General features: G+C 40.9%; 1 protein-coding gene across 2 annotated transcripts in view; it reads left to right on the forward strand.

The window, feature by feature from the left end:
• The first annotated feature begins 15,354 nt into the window (after positions 1 to 15,354).
• TC2N (tandem C2 domains, nuclear) overlaps positions 15,355 to 22,834 on the forward strand; it is a 43,962-nt gene continuing 36,482 nt past the window's right edge. The window contains exon 1 of one of the 2 annotated variants that reach the window (XM_068555031.1): positions 15,355 to 15,431. The gene's annotated coding sequence lies outside the window, so the exon portion shown is untranslated. Of the gene's footprint in view, positions 15,432 to 15,960; positions 16,043 to 22,834 lie in introns of those variants that run through there. The other variant, XM_068555109.1, reaches the window with a different exon arrangement.

Consider the following 22,834-nt stretch of genomic DNA (forward strand, 5'->3'; position numbering starts at 1 on the left):
TTTCATTTGTGTATGGAGTCAAAATTTACTGAGGATTTGAGAGTGGAGGGTGGGACAGAGAGTAATTTACATTTCAGCTCTCCATCCCTGCTGTTTCAGTAGGTCCTCTGCCACCCCCCATTCTTCCTCTTCCATTCAACTTGCCTCTTTGTCCCTCCTTCCCATGAAGTCTACAAACTCCAAATGCATCTGGCTCTAGGATGCAGAATGCCTACTCTCAAACTCAGCTCCCAGCTCACCATTCAGGCCAAAACCCCTCCAGATGCTCAGCTGCACAAAATACTTTGCAGGGACTAGCGGTCCCTCTTAAAAGGGAAAGGTGGGTTTTAAGAACGATTTCTGTCCCCCTTTCAGAAGACATGTTCTTGCTTTACTTCCATCCTTCTGCCTGCCAGACACAATGGGGTAGGTTGTTGGCCTTAACCCTAACCCTCACCCCACCCTTTAGAATGTCAGGATGTAGATGGTGGAAGCTGAGAGGGATGTGATGGTCTCTCAGTCAGTGGATGCTGCCCTGGGCACTTTGGGGAGATACTAAAAGAATACAAGCCTGCCCTGAAGAACACTCCGGAAGACCACCCTTGGCTTCTCTTCTTTAAAAGCGTTGTTCAGCTTGTTTGATCTCTCCCATCTTCTACTAATAATCTCTTGCATTCTATTTCCTCCTGCCAATATTTCCTCTTCTCCTGTGTACCTATATGTATAGAGCTTTTAAATGTTCTGTCACCCTTATTATTCTATTTTTTTATGCTTGTAAATTTCTAAGACCCATGGGGTGATTGTTCTTTCCAATTTTTATAGGATATACAGGAAACTTAAGTCTAGAGGTAAGGTAAATTGCCCAAGGTCATCTGTGTTTAAGTGACAGAGCTTGCCCAAAACTGCAGACTGGTGCCCTTCCTGCAAATGTCATGGACTTTCTTCAACTGGTTGTGAACTGCAGCCTTTAGTCTAGAAAAATCCACTTAATTCAGACTAGCCATCTTCTTGTTGTAGCAAGAGTTCTGGATATGTCAGCTTGATTCCCTTTAGACACCGCTCTGTGTTTTAAGAACTGATTTCTAGCCTGATTTTAAATTAAGTTTATTAGTTGGTTTGAAGAACTCTGTATTTTGACTCGGGCTTCAGAGAAATAGTTTTACTAGGTTACACGAATATTTTGAAAGTCAGTCCTTACTTCTTTTTCAATTCAATAAAAGTTTGCCCAAACAAAGCATCCCACAGGCGAAACTTGTGCCAGATCCCAGATGTTTAACACGTTTGCTTCAGATATTGGAGTTCATGGCCTCTTATGCTTGTTAAGCCAAAAAATGTAAGACCATGGAAAGGATTTTTAATAGCTAGGAGTGCTGCAAGGTTAGGCTGGATTCTGGGCAATGGCAGCAACTCAACAACCATTTTGACCACAGATTTTTCGATTTTGTGTGTGTGTGTGTATGTATGTAATTTAAAAAAACAATCCAAGCAGACAATTCAATGAGGGGGAGCATGAACTCTTTAGGTTTGATTCAATTCCAGTTCATTTTGGTTGATCTATGCCGAAATGTTTAAAAAAAAAAAAAAGTTCCTTTTCTAATCCTGCTATTGACTCCCTAATTTGTAATCACTCACCTGGCTCTGCCATTCAATCAACCAACCATTTACTGATGAGTCATGGGGTTCAGAATGATGTAATACTAATACTAGCCAGTGTCTACTGGGCACTGACTGTGCCAATCATGATGCTGTTTTCTGTGCATGTTTTGTATCATTTAATCCTCACATCTTCACTACAGCCATATTACCACCTTGGTCCCAGCGACCCATCTCCCTCACCTCTATTCTAGTTCATCAGTGAGCAGTTTCTCTGCTTCCACCTTTCCTCCTGCCCCCTAGTCTATTCTCAACCCAGCAGCTGATCTTTATAAATGTTAAATCAGTTCATGTCATTCCTCTACTCCAAATCCTCCAATGGCTTCTCAGTCTATTCAGAGTAAAAGCAAATGTCTTTACAATGGCCCACGCTATCTCCTTTACCCCGAGTCCCACCCCATATTCCTCTGTCCCCAGTTTCTACCCTTCTTCCTCTCTTCTCTCACCCAGTCCCTCTGGCCCTCTCACTGTTCTGAGAGAACAGTGAGAAATGCAAACATGCATTTCTTCTGTATGGCTTACATATTATATTACATCTATTAAGGTAAGAAAGTGGGAGATGATTTGTTTCAAACAATTAACAACAATTCAGTGATCTATTGGTGGGGATAAAAGAAAAATCCAAAGCCCACGATAATTCATTTTTTTCAACAATCTTTAACTGTAGGAAATTTGACCAAAGACAGATTTCCCTTACAAATTAAAAGTCAAGGTTAGTGAGGCAAAACATTTTTATCCCAATCGAATATACTTATTATTGTTGGGAGATCGTTCATTTTCACCTACTGTACAATGTTAAGGGTTGGGATTTTTATGTTATGGGCATCTAATGCTTACAATTAACTTACTGAACCATTGGATAAACAATGATACCCAAAAACTAAGGCTCTTTTGAATAATTAACAAATGAATCATTTTGGGAAATGTGTTTCAGATAATTCAGAACATACTTTCTGAAGCAATAAACCTTTAAAATAATTTTAGTCATATTGATGGATTTTTTTTTTTTAAATTAATTTATTTAATTTATTTATTTTTGGCTGTGTTGGATCTTCGTTTCTGTGCAAGGGCTTTCTCCAGTTGCGGCAAGCGGGGGCCACTCTTCATCGCGGTGCGCGGGCCTCTCACTATCGCGGCCTCTCTTGTTGCCGAGCACAGGCTCCAGACGCGCAGCTCAGTAGTTGTGGCTCACGGGCCCAGTTGCTCCGCGGCATGTGGGATCTTCCCAGACCAGGGCTCGAACCCGTGTCCCCTGCATTGGTAGGCGGATTCTCAACCACTGCACCACCAGGGAAGCCCATATTGATGGATTTTTAAAATGAAGTATTGACTACTTTCTTGCCTCAGTAGCCAGACTATGCTACGTGTAAAGTTTTACTTGATGATGATTCAGAATTATCATTATAAACCTTGGTGGCTACACTTTGCTATATTTTAATACAGTGTGTAGGTCTGTTTGTCCCTACACTGAATGATGGCCCCGGGCAACTGTGCTTCTTGAGTCCCTGTGTCTTCTTTGTAAAGTTCTACATGAGTGACTCGGAAGGGAAAAAGGAGTCACAAATGGGCAATTTGCATCCTGAGACTTTTGTGGGAGCCTTAGCTGTGTTGATGCTTTAAATGGAGAAGTAAGGTTACATAATTACTTATGTAATTACTTACTTCACTAATTATAAGTGAAAGGGCCTTAGATCATTTTAATAACCTCTTTCTTCACCATCGCCTCCATCTTCATGCTTCAGCAACAGCATCCAGCAGCTGCAGAGCATTGGCTACTTTTAGAACCTGGGATCAGAGACACTCTGACACATTATCTGGACCAGAGGGAGCATAACGAAAGAGAGGATGGAGGGATGGTGGACAAAAGTTCCATTCACTTCACATCTTGTTTACAGGAAGTTTTGTCCACAACACTGAAATTGTCATTCAGCCCAAGATCAACTCAACCTGCCAATGAAAATATTTATATATATACTCTGCTGTTGTGGTCTTAATCATATTAATTTACATTTAAATAGTGTTTTGAAATGTACAAAATGCTTTCATTTGTTTTTCTTTTGTTCATCAAGTATTTGTTCAGTATCTACACCACTGTTCCATGCCTTATGGTAGACATTAGGAGTGCAAAGATGAGTATGGCCCCATCCCTACTCGTTTTCTTATTTTGATTCTCATAATGACCCCAAGAGGTTGCTAGGGCAAAGATTATTTTTATCCCCACTTTATAGAAAAGAGATTGAGGCTCAGAGAGGCCCTTGCACTGTCACTAAAAAGGGTTAAAGCCAGAATTTAAACTCAGATTTTCCGTCTCTAAAGACCATATTTTTTTTTCCAGTACTCCATGTCATAAACAAAATACTGAGAGGTGAGCACTTAAAGCAAATGAAAATGTATGCAAATCACAATGGGATGAAAATGCCAAAGACCCAGTTTCAAAGAATCTTGCAGGGACCTAGTTTTTTGAGAACTCATATCAAGTCTCTTGTGTTTTTAAGGGTCAGAAACTAAACATGCATTAACTTAGGCAAAAGATGCCATTTATGGGTTTATAACTGATGTGGCTTATGTACTAGTACAAAGGAAGAACAGGGTGCATCTTCCCTCAGGACTGAATGGAACCAAGAAGTCTAATGCCTTTGGAAGCATATCAACTTCACTCTCTTTTATTATATACTGACTTCTTCCTAGGAGACATGGCCACCGAAGTGTCTTCTATTGCTAAAAAGAAGGCTAACTGTTCTTTCCTGGCTATAGTTTGAAAAAAAGATTCTAGAGAAAGAGTGTGATTGACACTGCTCAGGTGAGATGCCTTCTCATGAACCAATCAACTGATTAGTGGAGTGAAATCATGGGAAGATATAGTAGCTTCTCCTAGGAGTACAAATTTGGAGTGGAAGGAGGTGTGGTTCTCATGATCAGACTCTGAATAGATGTCTACTCTGGACATCCTAAACTTAATCCACAAAGTTATTTTTTTCCAGAACTATCCTATTCAATTTTGGGAAACGAAATATTTGCTGAACTCCATCACAATGTTGTGCTGTGTTCAAAGGGGTCAGCACAATGTCAAAAGTGATGAGCAGGAAAACTCCAGGTAGAAAAGTTGAGTCCTCATTACTTTTAGCCAGTCCAGGAAGTGAAGAAGGAAGGTGGAATCTGGAGATGGTCCAGAGCAGTGAAAGGAAACTAGTGAAGGATGGGGAGATAGTGACTAAGAAGGGCTAAGCAAGGGCTTCCCTGGTGGTGCAGTGGTTAAGAATCCATCTGCCAATGCAGGGTACACGGGTTCAAGCCCTGGTCTAGGAAGATGCCACGTGCCGCAGAGCAACTAAGCCCGTGCGCCACAACTACTGAGCCGGTGCTCTAGAGCCTGCGAGCCACAACTACTGAAGCCCGTGTGCCTAGAGCCCGTGCTCCACAACAAGAGACTCCAATGCAATGAGCAGCCCATGCACTGCAACAAAGAGTAGCCCCTGTTCGCCGCAACTAGAGAAAGCCCGCGTGCAGCAAAGGCCCAACGCAGCCATAAATAAATAAATAAATAAATAAATAAATAAATAAATAAAATTTTAAAAAAAAGAAAGAAAGAGGAAGGTCTAATTGTTCCTGGCAGCCATTCTATAAACATGAGGGAACTAGATTTAGGATGATGTTCACATAATCTAGAACAGACAAAAGGGAAGAAAAACAGTCAATGATAAATGATTGAATTGTTGAATCAATGACTCTGAAATCTGATCTACCTTTGGGCTTCCTTTTAGGTTAGACATATCAATTACCTATTGCTGTGTAACAAACCTTCCCCAAACTTAGTGACTTAAAACAACATGTTATCATTATTTACTTCATGTATCTGCAATGTCAGCTGGGCTCAGTGGGGAAGGCTTGTCTCTGCTCCATGAGGTATCAGCTGGAGCAGCTCAACTAGGGGCTGGAGAATACACTTCTAGATGGCTCACCACATAGCTGGAGATTTGGTGCTGGCTCCATCAATGTGAGAGTCATGGCCCTTGTCATGTGGACCTCTCCATGTGGGTCTCTCCACAAACTGCTTGGGCTTCCTCAAATCATGGTGGCTGGTTTCCAAGAGTAAGCGAATAGAGAGAACCAAGCAGAAATTGTATTGCTTTTATGACCTAGCCTTGGTTGTCATATTCTGTTATCTCCACATTCTGTCATTTCCACTGTAGTCTCTTGGTCAATCAGTCACTATGGTTACCCTAGACATAGGGGAGAGGACATAGATCCCAACCTTGATGAGAGGAATTTCAAAGAATTACGAGCATGATTTAAGCCACCACACCAGCTAATACGTTTCCTTATGTTTATGACTCTTCAAGTTGGGTTTTCTGTTATTAAGGGCAGAAAACACTCTTATTGATAGAATTAGTGTCATCTCAGCTGTGGGCAGCAGAATGTCTTATATTAACCACTCTCAATCACAATACCAATTGTAAAATGTTTACTAATAATTAGTTACTAGTAATTTAATACTTAAGTTTTGAAACTAATTTTTTTTGCAAAGCAGAGCAGAATCAAGCTTACCACTATAATAGTGTAAGAGTCACTCATTTTAATTCTAGTAGACTTCTCTGAATGGGTGATAAGAGGATGGCATCAGAGCAAGGATATAGTTCATGGGAGCATTACTCCAGGTTGAGAGCTATTGGCCTAGATACCTCTTTGAGCAAGATTTGGAAGGAGATTTGGAGTTTGTGTACTAGTGTCAAATTCATTTCCTTCTCTGCATATGCTGTAGCTAAGCCAGTGAGGTGAAAGACTTGGGATCATATTTGATACTCTCTTTCTAATTCCAGTGATCTTTTTGGGGCAAAGGAAGGAATAAAGGAATTCTTCTTGATCATCTGCATTGTTCTACCCCACAATGAACTCTAATAAAACAAATCATTTTTAAGTGTCCACTGTGTTCTTAGCACTCTGCTAGGTGTTGCAGATATAATGATGATAAGATGTGGTTCTCTAGAAACCTAGAAAATAAATAGAAGGCAATAGAAGGCAATTGGAGAGCATCAGGAGGCTATTTAAAATTAAGTGCTAAACCAGGTGTGTAAACCAGCCTTATAAAGAAAAAGGGAGTGAAGAAGACCCGAGCATTTACGGGATTTCAGGGTGCTTCCCTACCAGAAGGTACAGTCCCAGATCACGTGGTCCTCCCTTCCTCAGCCAGCTATGACTAGACCAGGGTGAACATTTGACCCAGGGATGCCCAACCAGAGACCAGCCAATAACCTGTGCCTTGTGTGGAAACTGGCTGGAAAATATGAGCTGAGACCATCAGATTCCTCTCCCAGGAATCTGGAAAAGGAGAAGCAGTTACTTGTCTTAGGTGGTAGGCCCTGAGCTCAAAGACCTGGTAGATTTGCCAACAAGGAAGTCATTGTGGAATTGTGTGCACACTGAAGCTTTGAGGGACTGGAGACTCAGAGAAGCTGGACAGGATGTGTAGGTGTGAGAGAGAAGCAATCTCCTTGAGGCGGGGGGCTGAGGGGTGTTGGGCTGCTTCACCTCCTGACCTTTCTGAGGTCCACTTGTTCAGATCCTGAATTCCTTTATGTTTCCATTGTTCCCTTACCAGGATAGGGCTGGGACTAGGATCCCATCCACTTTCAGTTGAATGAATTTGAGTGGATTTCTGTTACTTATAACCATCAGAGCTTTGTCTAGAACAAGTCAAGTATTTATAGATGAGGTGGTAATTTCCATGGGCCTTGAGGGATGGCTTGGGTTTATGTGAAAACAACTACGTCTGGGCTTCACAGTTTACCAATCAAGCCTGTGATTTCATAAAATAAGCTTGACTTTTAGCATCACACACAACCTTGGGTTAAATCCTGGCTCCTTGATCACTTCTTTGTGATCTTGGAAAGGCTACTTATCTGTAAAGTTTAGATATCTTCTCTGCAGGGTTTTTGCAAGAATTAAAAAAAGTGTATGTATATGAACCATTAGCACAGTGCTTGGCACATGATAAGTCAATGAAGAATGGCAGCTGTTATCATTCCAAACATATTTGGATGGGAGATGAGAAGTAATTTTCAACCTTGTTTCCAGTAACGTAAAGTGGTTTTGACTGAGTCATTTTGTATTTCTCGACATTTTGAAAGTGACTTTCTATGTTTGGGGGGGTGTGAGCCTGTGTGCACATGTGTTTGTTTGGCGAGGGCACTGTTTATCTCCTGTTTCCCCCTTTCCTATTGAAGTTGTAGTCACTCTGTTCTTGGACTAGTTATTGTTATTAATCAGACAGGCTGTATGTGATGAACAGGGGCGATAAGTTGGTCAGACTGCCAAGCAAGTTCATGTTTTGCAGGAAACGCCAAGTTGTTTCCTGAGGGGATGTTTTTGAGGAATGGAAGGGTATGCTTCACTGGCCTTCACAGACCCTGTTCTGTCCCCTGAGTGCTGTCACCTCGCGGGGTGATAGGATAGCTCTTTAAAAGCCAGTGCACGGTGCTGCCGTCCAGCTGTGCTGGAAGTGCGCTTGCATTGCTGTTGTTGTTTCTCCTTCTGGTAAGTGAAACCCACGTCAAGTAGGAAATGGATTGCCAACCTCCCACATTTCCTCAAAAAATATCCCAACATTTTCAGTCCCATCATAAACTAGCAGGGTGGGAGAGGCTAGTGAAAGGCAGGGAGTAGTGGGGAAGGAAGGAATGTCTGAAAAAATGGGATTGTAAAGTGTTTTGAGACCCCCCCACACACACACACATTACTAATTCGTATAAAGACTAATGCATATTTCAAACTAACAGATTGAGAGGCAATTATCATAAAAATATGGTTCCTCTGCCAACCACGTTTATTCATGAAGTCTCCTTATGGACTTGGAGTGGATTTAAAGAGAGGGGAAGAAAGTCTTGGCATTCTAAGCTGCCTGGGGATTTTGCTGGGCGTATGAGTTTTCCTAAAACTCTGATGAAAGCAAAACTCACAAATGATAGGTTTTCAATTTTATTTCAAATAATGATTTTGAGTTGCATTTGTAAACAACCATTAATATTCAGAAGTAGCCTTCTGAAGAGTTAAAAATCTTTCTCTCCTCTGCTGTGGCAAATATTTAGATTTTACATCTAACCGGAAGAACAGAAAAAGTCAAACAGGATTTTACTGAGGCTGGGAAACTGAATCCTCTGACTTACCATTGGTCCAGTTGGTGACCCCAAGTGACTTGGGAGGGGAATCCTGGGCATGCTGGTCTGGAACTCTGGGGCCACAGTAGGGTAAGAGCACCTCCTCCACCCCATCCCAGAAAATCATGGCTGGAAGGTATGTCAGGCAATTATTGCTGTGTAACAAATAGTCCCCAAATGCCATAATATAAAATGACAATCATCTATTATTTCTCACCTGTCTGCTTGTCAGCTAGGGATTAGCTCCTCTAGTCTGGGCTTATCTGGGATGCTCTGTGTCCCTCATCCTCCTTGGACCAGCTGGCTGGCCCAGGCAAAATCTTCTCACAGCATTGGCAGAAGCACAAGAAGGCAAGCAGAAACATCTGAGGCCTCTTTAGGCCTAGGCTCAGAACTTGAACACTATTCCATCTCATTTTATTGGTCAAAGCAAGTGACATGGCTGAACCTATAATCAAGGGGTAGGGAAATATATTCCACTCCTTGAGTGGAAGGAACTTCAAAGTCATGGCAAAGAGTATGGATACAGTGAGGGCTGAAGCCAGTACTGTAATCTACTACAGAGAAGAAGGCCTGTGACTCTGACTGTACACTTGGTGAGTGGAATCACACAGCTTATCTGCAACTGTGACAGACCACTCTGTTCTGTGGTATTGATGATGGCGATCATAACTTGATGCTATTAATCAATCAATATTCCTCCTAACTCTTCTAATTTTGCTTCCATATCCCTCCCCAGACAACCTTCTGATTATCATTTAGCTTCCTGTATGGCTGTTTCTGCAGGGTGTAGTATTTTCACCTTTAGATACAGATGTCTGGGACCTAAAATAATTCTATTTCTTATGTTATTTTAATAGACAGGCCCTATTAATATTAATAGGCCCTATTGTCTAGTTCAACCTCTAGTGAGCCTGGCTGAATCTTCTTCTTTAACAGAGTTTAACTTAGTAAGCTGCAGGGGAAGAGAAACAAGTTTCTGAGCTTGAAAAGCTGAAAGTCAGTTTCCATACTATGATAAATTCACACTATGAAACCAGTGGGCAAGTAACCACCTTTCTGGGGAGACCTCTACCATGGTGTAATTTTTTGCCCAGATTTCCGTAGTTCCTACATATAACCCCAGCACTTTGCCTTTAATAATGGAAGGAAAAAAAGGTCCAATTCACATAATCCTCCTGTTGGGCAGCCAAGCACATGCATGGTGAACCAGAGGGCTTCAATCAGGGGAGCAGAACCACTAGATATTATTGATATAGGAATAAGATCTCACAGAATTATGGGAGAAACTGGGAAGTAAAGGAGAAAAAAAGAAAAAAACTCATCCCACCACAAATAGTCCCTAGTTTATTCAACTATGTGTCCTGTAGATTAATATACAGTCTCCTTGGTAAGATATTCAAGAGCTTTCAGAGCCTATCTTTGTATTCCTATCTTCCATCACTCCTTAGTACATACTCTGAGTAACACTGAATTTCCTGAGGCTCACAGGGAAACCCTTCAGAGTGCATGAAAGTGACTGACAAGGGCTGATAAAGATGATGATGATGTGATGGTGACGCCATGCTTGTTTTCATGTCAGGATGTCAGCATTTGGATCGGGTGGCCATCAGAGAGAGAGAAAAGAGCTGCGTATCCATAAAGATTTTTCGTTATCCATTTGGGACAAACTTAAAGTCTCTATGACCTTAATACCTTCTCTGATCAATTTTCGTATTTCATGTTTCCCATGCAATGCCTAGAGCAGAAGAAGATGTTTTCTAGCGTTTTGTGTAATCTCTATGTCATCATTTACGGCAATGTTAATCAAGGTAAGTAAAGCTAGCTGTTGGGGAAAAAAATGCCCCAGTATTAGTAGTTTACACAAAAAAGTTTGTTTTTCATTCACAACACAATCCAACCAAGATTAGTGGGTAGTGGGTGGTGGTTGGAGTCAATCAGAAACCAGGACATCTTCCATCTGGTTGCATTCTTAGCTTTAGCAATGGTTAACATGGTTTAGCAATGGTCCAAGGTGGTCAAGGGATGGGAAGAGGGAGAGAGACTCCAAGTTTTTAATTGCATAGGTCCAGAAGTGAAACGCTACTCATGCTCATATTCCACTGATGAGAACTGGTCACACAGCTTTACCTAGATACAAGGCGAATGGACAATGTAGTTTAGCTTTGAGGCCGGAAAAAGGAATTAAGGTTTGGTGGGCATCCATGACTCTGTTGAAATGTCACTTTCTCTCTGAGCAGGTGCTTGATATACTACAGGCACTCAAAAATTTTGTTGAACAAGTGAATAAATGAATGAATGAATGACTATATATAGGCTAGGCTTCTGCTGTTCTGTTTTTCTAAGCCAGAAAATGAGAAGGAAATCATTTGGAGGGAAGCCAAAATCGGTATGCCACACCCACTGTGTTCATATGACCATATATATTTGTAAAATTATTTCACAAGCACTCTAGGAATTCGTATTCTTTTAAAGATTTGTTTTTCGTTCATTCAACAAATATTTGAGTGCAGCTACATGTCAGGGGCTATGGTATGTGCTCAGAGAACAGGTGGAAGTCATAATTCCTGTTTATTGGTAACTCACATGGAATGAGTTTAGTAGAAAGAGGGAAAAAAAGCCAATAATCGCAGTTATTGAGTAGGTGCCATGATGGAGATATGGGTGGATTATGGCAGGAATGCTGAGGAAGGGCACCTCATTCACTTTCGGCTGGGTGTTGTGGAGTTTCATCTTCCAGAAGAGGTGATACTGCAGCTGAATGAACATGAACTTGCCAGTTGATATGCATAAAATGGAGGTAAAGAGAACAGTAGTGCAAATTTGGCACCTTTGGGAATTGCAATTAATTCAGAAGGTCAAAAATGTGTGGTGGTGGGTAGTTGCAGGGGAGGCTGGAGAGGTAGGGCTGGATAAGTCACAAAGCATTTACAAACTGTACTAAATGAGGGAAGAATGAAAAGGGATTAGGACAGGGATTAAGTGATTTGTCTCCATCAAATGAAATAATACACACAGCAAAATCTAAGCAGCAGTGTTACCCACATCAACCCAAATTTCTTTTTCTCCTTAGATCTGCCTCAAGTAATGACACTAAACATTAAAAACACTAATGTTTAACATTAAAAAACAAACAATGAACAAACAAAAACCCACTCAGAATGTTGCAACAACCATCATTCTATGGGAAGAGGGAACACAAGGGCACAAAGAAAGGTGTACAATATCCTCCATTCGTATCAATGTAGCCTTGCCTCTGAACGTGGAACAGGAAGGAGGGACATTTCGAAGAAAACAAAGGAAGTGGTTTCATTGTTTTCAAAGAACTATATCTGTCAGCAGAGTAGATTCTTCTAAGAAGCCTTTTTATTTTTTAAATATTTATTTATTTATTTATGGGCTCCTTTTTGTCGGATTCTTTTTTTTTATAAATTTATTTATTTATTTTTGGCTGCGTTGGGTCTTCGTTGCTGCGCGTGTGCTTTCTCTAGTTGCGGCGAGCAGGGGTACTCTTCGATGCGGTGCCGCGGGCTTCTCATCGCAGTGGCTTCTCTTTGTTGCGGAGCACGGGCTCGACGTGCGTGCGCTTCAGTAGTTGTGGCACACGGGCTCAGTAGTTGTGGCTCACGGGCTCTAGAGCGCAGGCTCGGTAGTTGTGGCACACGGACTTAGTTGCTCCGCGGCATGTGGGATCTTCCCGGACCAGGGCTCGAACCCGTGTCCCCTGCATTGGCAGGCAGATTCTTAACCACTGCTCCACCAGGGCAGTCCAAGAAGCCTTTTTAGATGGAAGAAAATTAGGAACAATTGGGAAGCTCTTGTTTGGGGACTTCTGCATCAGTGAGGAGGTTGTTAAGGCTGTTCAGTCAGGGAACCAAGCACCCGGTCCAGTTCAATAAGGACTACTGAGCGTTCATTCACTCTGTTCCTCCAGCACATCTGAGTGACACTTTTGTGCCCTACACTATGATGTCAGGTGCTGCAGGGAGTAAAAGATAGGTAAAGGTCCTTGCCCTGGAGAAATAATACAGGAATCTAGAGGTTGCTAACCAAGGATGTGCTGTACTTAAGGGTCAATGAGAGAGAGAGAGAGAAAGTATATATATATATATATATATATGTGTGTAACAGGGAAGAGCTAAATCGGACTACATGTTGGATCTGTTTCTTTTACTTTAACCTTTGCATTCCACTGCTTTTGTTCACTAAAAGTATACTGTCTATACATAATGGCCTGCCTAGGGGAACCCTGCCCTTCTGCCTGAGGGAAACATCCGGAACCTGTCCACCTGTGGATGGCTACAGGAAAGAAGAAATTAACACATCCCTTCCCCGAGGCTGGCCATTCCAGGGGATATTTGCAAAACTTATGGCCCTTTTACTTTACTTCCTCATCTCCTTCCCCTCTCTGTGCTATAAAAGAAACTGGTATCCAAACCCCAGTAAGATGGTTATTTTGAGACTTTAGACCGCCATCTTCTTGGTCTGCGGGCTTTCCGAATAAAGTCGTATTCCTTGTCTCAACACCTTATCTCCGATTTATTGGCCTGTCGTGTGGCGAGCAGAGCAAGCTTGGACTTGGTAACATATATATATATCACACAGAGTCATTTGACCCTTAAATAAAGTACATTATCTACATACTTTATATAATATATATTTTTAAAGCCTTGGAGTCTTAAGTCCAGAGTCAATCTTGATTCTATACTTGGGTAACCACTGTTTGTTTGACCCTCAATATTTTCAACTGTAAAATGAGGATAAGAACAACATCACAATTGTGAGGCTTAAATGAGATGACTCATGTGAAAGCTCTGTGTAAACAGTACAGAACTTTGCAAACATTTGTAATAGAGTGAAAAATTATTGAAGGTGAATATATTAGGACTTAAAGCAGTGTTTATCAAAGTGTGTTAGTTGAAACATTAAGGCCCCAGGATGGTAACTGGCATTTCTCAAGAAGAGAGTTGTATGGTCTGGAGGAGAGGCAAAAACTTTACCCTCTTAGGGGTTCTGCCTGGAACTGAGAATTAAATTGACATAGACAGATTAACAGCAGCAACACATAAAGATTTTTTACATGTACATGGGAGCACCCACAAGACAATGAAGACCAAAGAAGCAGTTAGAGCTGAGCACATACTAAGTTGGACAAAGTAGTAAGTAGTGAAAATGGGACAAAACAAAGGGGCTTGAGCTAGGGCAGTTAATAGTGGAGAAGTGGCTATGAAGATAAGGGTTAGTTTAACAAGGTTTGTTTGTATAGATTTCCCTCATCCTTGACTCCCATCTCTGGTGATAAGACTGTTTCTTTCCTCAGGGTAGCGGGAGGACATCGTTCACTTGGGAGTTCCATCTCCTGCTTTTCGGAAGAAAAAGGAAGATCAGAGGTCCTTCTTCCATCTGATTCTCAAGTGCCTTTAACTCAAAATAATCTTTATGCCAAAGTGGCATATTTTGGGGTGGCATATTCTGTCACTCCTCAGGTCCAGTAAATTTGAGAAATACAGGATGATACAAAGTAAAACACAGTTCTTAGGCCTTGAATGCCTTGTCAACTCAAGGAGTAACTATATTGTGCCTCTTTCCCCAGATTAATTTGTTCTCAGGATCTAGGCCTCCTCTCCACCTCCCAACCATCCCAACTCCCACTGCAGCATCTAGGGCCTGGAGATTAACAGAACCCATTTTGGGAAAGACTACTCTCCAGGAAGAAAATTATCACCTTCAATTTACAATCCAGCAGCCTCTCAAAAGCTTAGCCATTCATCAACAGATAACCTAGGAATTCACTCAACAGCTTTCCAAGTACAGTGTTGAGATTTCCAGCAACGAAGGCAAAAAAGGGCCAGTCAGCTCCTTGCCAGGGTGCCAGAGGGGATTCCAGCATAGAATGGGGGTGGGGCAGGTAGCGGATACCTTTGGGATTCCTTCCAACGTACCTGCTGCTAGCAAAGCAGTAGGAAATGTAAAGTCACAACAGTGAAGAGTTGCGAGCTGATTCTCAAAGACTTTATAATTAGGATGTAAACACTAAAGACCAGTAACACAACTAAGAAAAGTTTCTCTGCTTCCAAGAAGTTTCTCTGCGTGCAGAAATATCTTCTGGCAAGAGAAACTGCTCCTTCCTTCCCTATTCAAGGAGGTTCATCAGGTCAGCTGCTTTCCCACTATACCCCTCTCTATCTTTTATCTCCCGTCTGACCCCTCAACACACTCCAAACTCTGCCTGGCTTCATTTTATTCCTTTCCAGAGGGAGCACCCGAGAATCGCGGCTGGGAGAGGCGAGGAGGGGAGGAGCCGAGGGCGCAGGCGCCTGGCGCTCAGGTACACTGACGGACGGCCCCTCCCCGTCCCGCCCCTCGGCTTGCACCTCCCGACGGGCGGGGCGGACCTGGGGAGGGCGGGGCGGACCTGGGGAGGGCGGGGCGGACCTGGGGAGGGCGGGGCGGACCTGGGGAGGGCGGGGCGGACCTGGGGAGGGCGGGGCGGGGCGGACCTGGGGAGGGCGGGGCGGGGCGGACCTGGGGAGGGCGGGGCGGGGGGAAACCTGGAGAGGGTGCGGGGCCTCGGGGCGCGGCCGCGCGAGGTGACCGGATCGCTGTTCCCGCGGGCGGCAACGCCAGAACGCTCACTGCCTCGAGCAGGTAACTGGCCACCTCAGCGCGGTGTGAGGCGGGGGCTCCCCGAGAGCGGCGCGTGGAGATCCCGGGGACACGGCGGGGGAGGGGGACGGGGGGTGGGGGGCTCAGGTGTGGGGTCGCGGGTGCTTCCCTGGGCGAGCAGCGTGGCGCGGGCCTCGAGCGGCTGCTTCCCTACCCTCCCGGTGGGACTCGCGGACGGCAGAGTAGCCTCGTCGCCCCCAGCCTCGCGGGGCCGAGTCTCCTCAGCGACGCCTGCTCTCCGGAGGCCTGAGGGAGGTTTGGGGCCCCTCGACAGCCGCGATTTCCGAGGCCGGGAGGGCAGGGACTCGTTTTGTGGGAGCACGGTGGGCTGTAGGTCCGCTGGGCTCACCGGTCGGCTCGTTGGGACCCGCGGGCCGGACGGAGGGGAGACCCCAGCCCCGGCGGGGCCGGCCGCGCGCCGTGCTCCCTGCCCTGGGCGCGCGCTTGCGACCGTCGGCCCCAGGTGGGCTCTGGCCTCTGGGTTAAGAAGAAAGCGAACGCATTTCCTTTGCCTGGAGAGTCTGATGAGAACCGGTTAGCGGATGGTTTTTATCTCTGAAGTTTCTGAAACTTTTTGAAGCGGCGAAGGGCTGGTAAACATCACTTTGTTTTGGTTTTTGCAAAACATGAATTATCTACTCAGCTAGGTTTTTAGATTCGGTTTGTATCTATCTCCTCCAATTTTTTTTTCCTTCTTCTTTTTTTACTATGGTTTTCTTTAAATCAAGGAAGTACTGTGCGTGAATCGTGGGTATGTCGCACACAGGTGGACGTGCAGGTATAGGCAAGATAGATGCCAAGCCAAAAACATTGATTCCTTTAGAGTGCTTAAAATACAGCAGGTAAAAGGATTGCTTTCGTATTTAAAATATACTGATTCTCACTCCAGGTAGGCAGTTAATAGAGGTGTTTTCCCGGACTGATACTGTTATAAATAGCCTGGAAATATTAAGAGTTAATAGCAACACCACCGCCTACTTACCAATTTAATATTTCCATATGGAACTTTACCATGGCTAAAAATTGCTCTTTCTGGAAGGAGAGATTTATATTGCTTGCCTCTGAGAGCTGGGATTCGAGGAGGTTTGGTTTTTTATCATATATTTTGTATTTTGTGGTTTTTGCTAATGACTTTGAGTGTCTTCATAACTGGAAGAAAAAGCCTTCATAAAAATTTGCTTTTTTTTTTAACCCTTGAAGAAGAAACAATTTTAAGTTCCTCTTGTATTTTATTGGCTCCACTTGAGTTATAATTGTGTATTCACAAATAAAACTAACAAATTGAGGGGCTAATTCAGGTTGAGAAAAAATGAGTTTGTGATTCTTGTAGGACATCTGGCTGAGCTGCCTAGTTGGCAGTTAGATATGTTGGTAGCGGGATTTTCTGAAGTCAGGATCAGAGTTGTGAATGTTGGAACCACCCATGGATTTGTGATAGTTAATCTTGTGAGAGTGGAAGAAAACATTCCAGTAAGTAGAGGAAGACCAAGGATGGAAAACAGCAGGACTTAAATGATGGGTAGAGACAGCCAAGGAGACCAAGGCAGAACATTCAGGAAAGAAGGAAGCAAACTAATAGACAATGGTGTCCTAGAAGCCAGGAGACGGAAGAGTTTTCATAAGGATAGAAATCTGTTTTAGGGTCAAATGAATCAGAGGAATCAGGAAGATTGGGGCTGATAAAGTGCCTGTTGGTTTTGGTAGTTAGGAGTATGTCATTGAACTCAACAAACATAATTTAAGTAAAATGATAAGGTTGGAAGCCAAATTTGAAGGACTTTGAGGAGTAAATAGAGGATGAAGAAATAAAGATAGTCAGTGTAGAATCCTTATTTTGAGACACAAAGATTTGAAGGAGGAGTGATAGGGTGGTAGAGTGATAGGGGAGTTTATAGTCAGATTGGAAAGAATATAAGGCCAATAGAATACTTTTATGTTAAAGTGCATCACCCAGCATGGGAAGCTGACTGCAAGTTGCTGCGCATATTGACAAAACTATAAGTGTTTAATCTCCCCAATTCAAATTATGAACACTATTTTAGTGGTATTTTGGTCTATTGGGTTCAGGTGTTTTTATCAGTGTCAAAGTCACACTTTAACAAACTGTTGGATTGTGTTTCACCTGAGTTCCAGTACTTGGATACTTCCAACTTACTTTTGTCATGTGATTTTTCTAGTGTGTATCTCAATGACTCTTCTAAAAATCTTATGTAGGTATCAGACATTTTGGCTAAATCAGAATTCATGAGGCATACATCAGTTAGGGCCTTTGCTTCAATTATTATTATGCATTTAAGGGAAAATGCTCTTAGATGAAAAGTTCTTTATGAGTTTCACTCCAGTCTTCATTGAGAGTTTAATTTTTGTTGTTGTTCAGGCAGTAGTTTTATGTGTATGTTCCTTAGGGTATGAAAAGAATGGCTAAAAATGGAAAAGGCAAACAATCAAGTGTTGTTAAGGATGTGGAACAACTGGAACTCTTGTACTCTGCTGGTAAAAGTGTAAATTGGTGGCAGTATGTACTAAAGTGAAACATATGAATAAATTATGCCCAGACTATACCTGAAAAAATTCTAGAAACTGCAAGCTAAAGTAACAGAAGACAGATAAGTGGTTACCTGAGGCGGGGAGTGGCAAGGGAAAGAAAAGGGGGATGGATTCAAAGGGGGTATGAGGAAACTTTTAGGGATGGTGGATGTATTCATTGGTATATTAGTTTTCTTGATTGTGAAGATGCTTTCACCACTGTATACATATGTCTGACTCATGTAATTGCACATTTTAAATATGTGCAATTCACTGTAAGTCAATACCTCAATAAAGCTGTAAAAAAAAAAAAGAGTAAATAAAAGTAGAGAGTAAAATGTGAATTCCCTGGCGGTCCAGTGGTTAGGACTCCACACTTCCACTACAGGGGGCATGGGTTCGATCCCTGGTCTGGGAACTAAGACGCTGCACGGCCGAGGCCAAAACCAAAACCAAACCAAAACAAAATAGAGAGTAGAAGAAGACATACCATTTAAGTATATTTATTTCTTTTAAGTATTATAGTTATTTCAGGATGATGGGGTTATTGATAATTTTAATTTTCTTCCTATAGTTTTATGTATTTTTCATATTTTCTACCACAACATGTATTTGCTTAATTTTTATTTTTAATTTTTTTTAATTTATTTTTTTAACTTTTTATTTTATATTGGAGTATAGTTGATTAACAATATTGTGATAGTTTCAGAGTGATTCAGTTATACGTGTATCTATTCTTATTCAAATTCTTTTCCCATTTAGGTTGTTACTGTGTTTGGTTAATTTTTAAGTTAAAAATTATTTCATATGTGCAGAATAGTACTTTTGACACGTCTACAGATTTAGAGAATAAAAATAAAATAAATGCCCGGTACCTATATCATGCATTAGAAATAGTACATAATATTTTTGAAGCCCTAATTATATCTTTCTCCCTGATTGTGTCTTTCTCTTTCCATGTTCCTTGATTTTCTGTAGAGTTTTACTACATACATAGGTATTCATAAGTAATGTAGTGTTTAGTTTTGTTTACTCCTTGACTTTTTTGGGGCACAAATTATATTTATGAGATTCATCTGTGTTGCTGTGTTATAGTTCATTTGCTTTTTTTGCTATTCTGTTATATGAATTAACAGCTGTTTATCCATCCTCCTGTTAATGGATATTTAGGGTGTTTTCAGTCTTCTTTTTTTAAATTTAGTTTTACTTTTTGCCATTGAAAGCTGTTTTGTTATTACTGTCGAATCTGTGTTTCTCTGTGTCCATGTACAAGAATTTCCTATGTTTTTTGCCTAGGAGTAGAGTTGTGGATCTTCAGTTTTGCTAGGTAATGCTGAATTGCTTTGTAAAGTGGTTGTACCAGTTTATACTATCACAAGCAGCGTATAAGTGTTCACTTTGTTCCCTTTCTCAACAACATTTGAGACATTTGTACATTTGTAATTATCTGAATTTTTTCTTTTCAACAATCTGGTAGATGAGAAATGGTAAGGTTTAATTTACATTTCTTTAATTACTGATGATGTTGAATCTTTCATAGTTCCTATTCAGTGGGATGGCTGTTTATATTTTTTGCCCATTCTTAATTTTTTTGTCTTTTTGAAATTGATTTCTAGAAAAAAAAAATATATATATATATATTTTTTTTTCTGGGTACTAATCCCTTGTCAATTATGCATGTGACAAATATCTTTTTCCCAGTAAGTAGCTTGTCTTTCACTTTCTTTATAGTGGTTTTTGATAGACCCATTCTGTAGTTTAATGTAGTTGAATATGTCAGCCTTTTCCTTATGGTTTGTTCTTTTGACATCTTGTTTAACAAATCTTTCCCTTCCCTGAGGTCATAAAGATATAGTCTGATATTTTCTTCTAAAAGCTTTAAAATGTTGCCTTTCATATTTGTGTCCTTAGTCCATGTGAAATTGATTTTTGTGTGGTGTGAAGTGGGGATCCAGTTTCATTTTTTTTTTTCATATAGGTTGTCAGTTTTTCTCAGCATAGTTTATTGAATATTCTGTTTTTCCTCTCAGTAATCTATAAGTATCATATATCAAGTTTCCATACATATGTTCATATGTTTCTGGGCTGTCCTTTCTTTGGTCTCTTTGTGTATCCTTGCTGCAATCTTACTTTTACTTTAGTTGTAAAAGAGCCTCCATACCTAAGAGACAGGTCACCCACCCATGCTTCTTTTAAAACTCAAATTAAAGTTTAATTTTTTTCTAAAGTAAACTTTTCATCTTAGTATACAGGAGTATGTTATCTAAGTCTTAAATATCTACTGTATTCATCCGAGGTCACAAGTACTTCTTCTTTTTTTTTTTATTAATTAATTAATTTATTTTTGATCTTCGTTTCTGTGCGAGGGCTTTCTCTAGTTGTGGCGAGCGGGGGCCACTCTTCATTGTGGTGCACGGGCCTCTCACTGTCACGGCCTCTCGTTGTTGCGGAGCTCAGGCTCCAGACGCGCAGGCTCAGTAGTTGTGGCTCACGGACCTAGTTGCTCCGCGGCATGTGGGATCTTCCCAGACCAGGGCTCGAACCCGTGTCCCCTGCATTGGCAGGCAGATTCTCAACCACTGCGCCACCAGGGAAGCCCCACAAGTACTTCTATAGCTACTTTATTGTGGTTTATATTAGGCTGTCTTTAGTTTTTGCAAATCCTGTCCTAACTCGCTAGAGTTAACTTTAACTTGAAAAGTAAATATTGGATTTGCACTTTTGGAATATAGTTAAGACATTTGGAAAAACCTTCACACTGACTATAGCTGTATTTAAAAAAAGAATACCTGTATTTAAAAAAATTTTTAAGGTACTTAGGATTTAATATGTCAAAATCTAAGAGAAAGCTGAAAATCTGAGAGACTATAGGAGCCCTTAAGTCTTATTTGCTTTGAGGGTATTTGCTAAACTGAGCGAACTTGATTGGATTTGAATAAGAATTTGGTAGATTTGTAGGACCAGAGGTATAGTTAGAAGTCAGCCCAGGGCTCATTCAAGGTTAGCTAACAAGAGACTTTCTGCCCATAATTCTGGGATCCCAAAGGTCTTTGATGTCATGGAAAGGATGAAAACTCAACCTTCTTCAAGGATCTGCAAGGAAAATTGTCTTGAGGCCAAGTAAAGCAAAAGGGAAAAAAAACCTGTCCCTGGGCAGTCGTAACTACCAGATCATGAGGGAAGTACACATCACCTTGGTGGTCTAAAAAAATTTCAAGATGTGAATTTTAAAAAAATCTTTTATTTTTTAGATATAATTCATATGCCATAAAATTCACTCTTGAGAGTGTATAATTCAGTGGGTTTTCATATGTTCATAAAGTTGTACAACCATCATCACTATTTAATTCCAGAACATTTTTATTACCCCCAGAAAAAAACCTTATACCCATTAACAGTCATTCCCCATTTCCCCTTTTTCCCTCAACCCCTGGCAGACTCTAATCTACTTTTGTCTGTATGATTTGCTTATTTTGAGCATTTCATATGAATGAAATCATACAATATGTCTTTTGTGTCTTATTTCACTTAGCATAATCTTTTCAAGGACTATTCATGTTTACCATGAATCAGTACTTCATTCTTTTTAATGGCTGAATAATATTCCATTGTATGGTTAATACCACGTTTTGTTTTCCCATTCCTTAGTTGATGGTTATATCCACTTTTTGGCTATTACGAATAATGCTGCTATGAACATTTGCATACAAGTTTTTGTGTGGAAATGTATTTTCCATTTTTATAGGAAATATATTTTCATTCTCCATTTACCTACAAATGGAATTGCTGGGTCATATGGTAATTCTGTGTTTGTTTTGAGGAACTGCCAAACTGTTTTCCAAAGCAGCTACACCAGTTTTCATTCCTACCAGCAATGTATGAGGGTTCTAGTTTCTCCATCCTCATCAACATTTATTTTTGTCTGTCTTTTTGATTATAGCTATCCTACTGTGGGTGGAGTGGTATCTCATTGAGGTTTTGATTTGTATTTCCCTAATAACTGATGCTGTTGAGCGCCTTTTCATGTCTTTATTGGCCAATTGTCTATTTTTTTTGGGGGGGAGGGGAAATGTCTGTTTGCATCCTTTGCTCATTTTTAAATTGGGTTATATGTCAAGGAATGAATTTAAAATGATATAGTAAACAAAGGCAAATATTCTCTGTAGGAGTATACTTTCATCTTTGGCTTAAAAAAAGTCCTACCAGTAAAGTTTTGAGGTCAATGGATAATTTGTCAAAGATAACCAAGTGCACAAGGAAATAAGACAACCTGAACAAGAATCAGCAGAAACAATAGACATTTAGAAGAAAACTTGCAAAGGCTTATATATTGTAATTACTAGTTATTATTAAAATAACCATGATGGGCTCTATTTAAGTAAGTAAAAGGCACGTTTGAAAATATATGCAGGGAGCAGGAGTCTGAAAAGTGACAGAGGTACAAAGCTGGCTGAAAAGAGGAACTGAATGTAATTTCTATTAATGAAAAATGCAGTAATAAAAACTCAAAACTCATTTGTTAAGTTTAACCACAGATAAGGCAATTAGGCAAACCTCAAGGGAGAATGAATTAACTGGAATATAGATCAGAATAAATCATTCAGAATACAGCTCAAAGATACAGAAATGGAAATATAAAAGAAATGAAGATACATGAAAATTAGAATGATCAGAATGAGAAGTTATAGTGAGAAAGTCTAGTAAGTGGAGTTCCTGAAAGAAAAGAGATAGAGAATGGGCAAAAGCAATATTTAAAGAGATAATGAATGAGAATTTTTTAGTACTGGAAAATCTACCAGTACAGGTGGAAAGACACTAATCACAGATTGGTTATTCAGGTATACCACAATTTGTTTATT

This window comes from Eschrichtius robustus, chromosome 1 (assembly GCF_028021215.1).
Source record: "Eschrichtius robustus isolate mEscRob2 chromosome 1, mEscRob2.pri, whole genome shotgun sequence".
NCBI lineage: Eukaryota > Metazoa > Chordata > Mammalia > Artiodactyla > Eschrichtiidae > Eschrichtius > Eschrichtius robustus.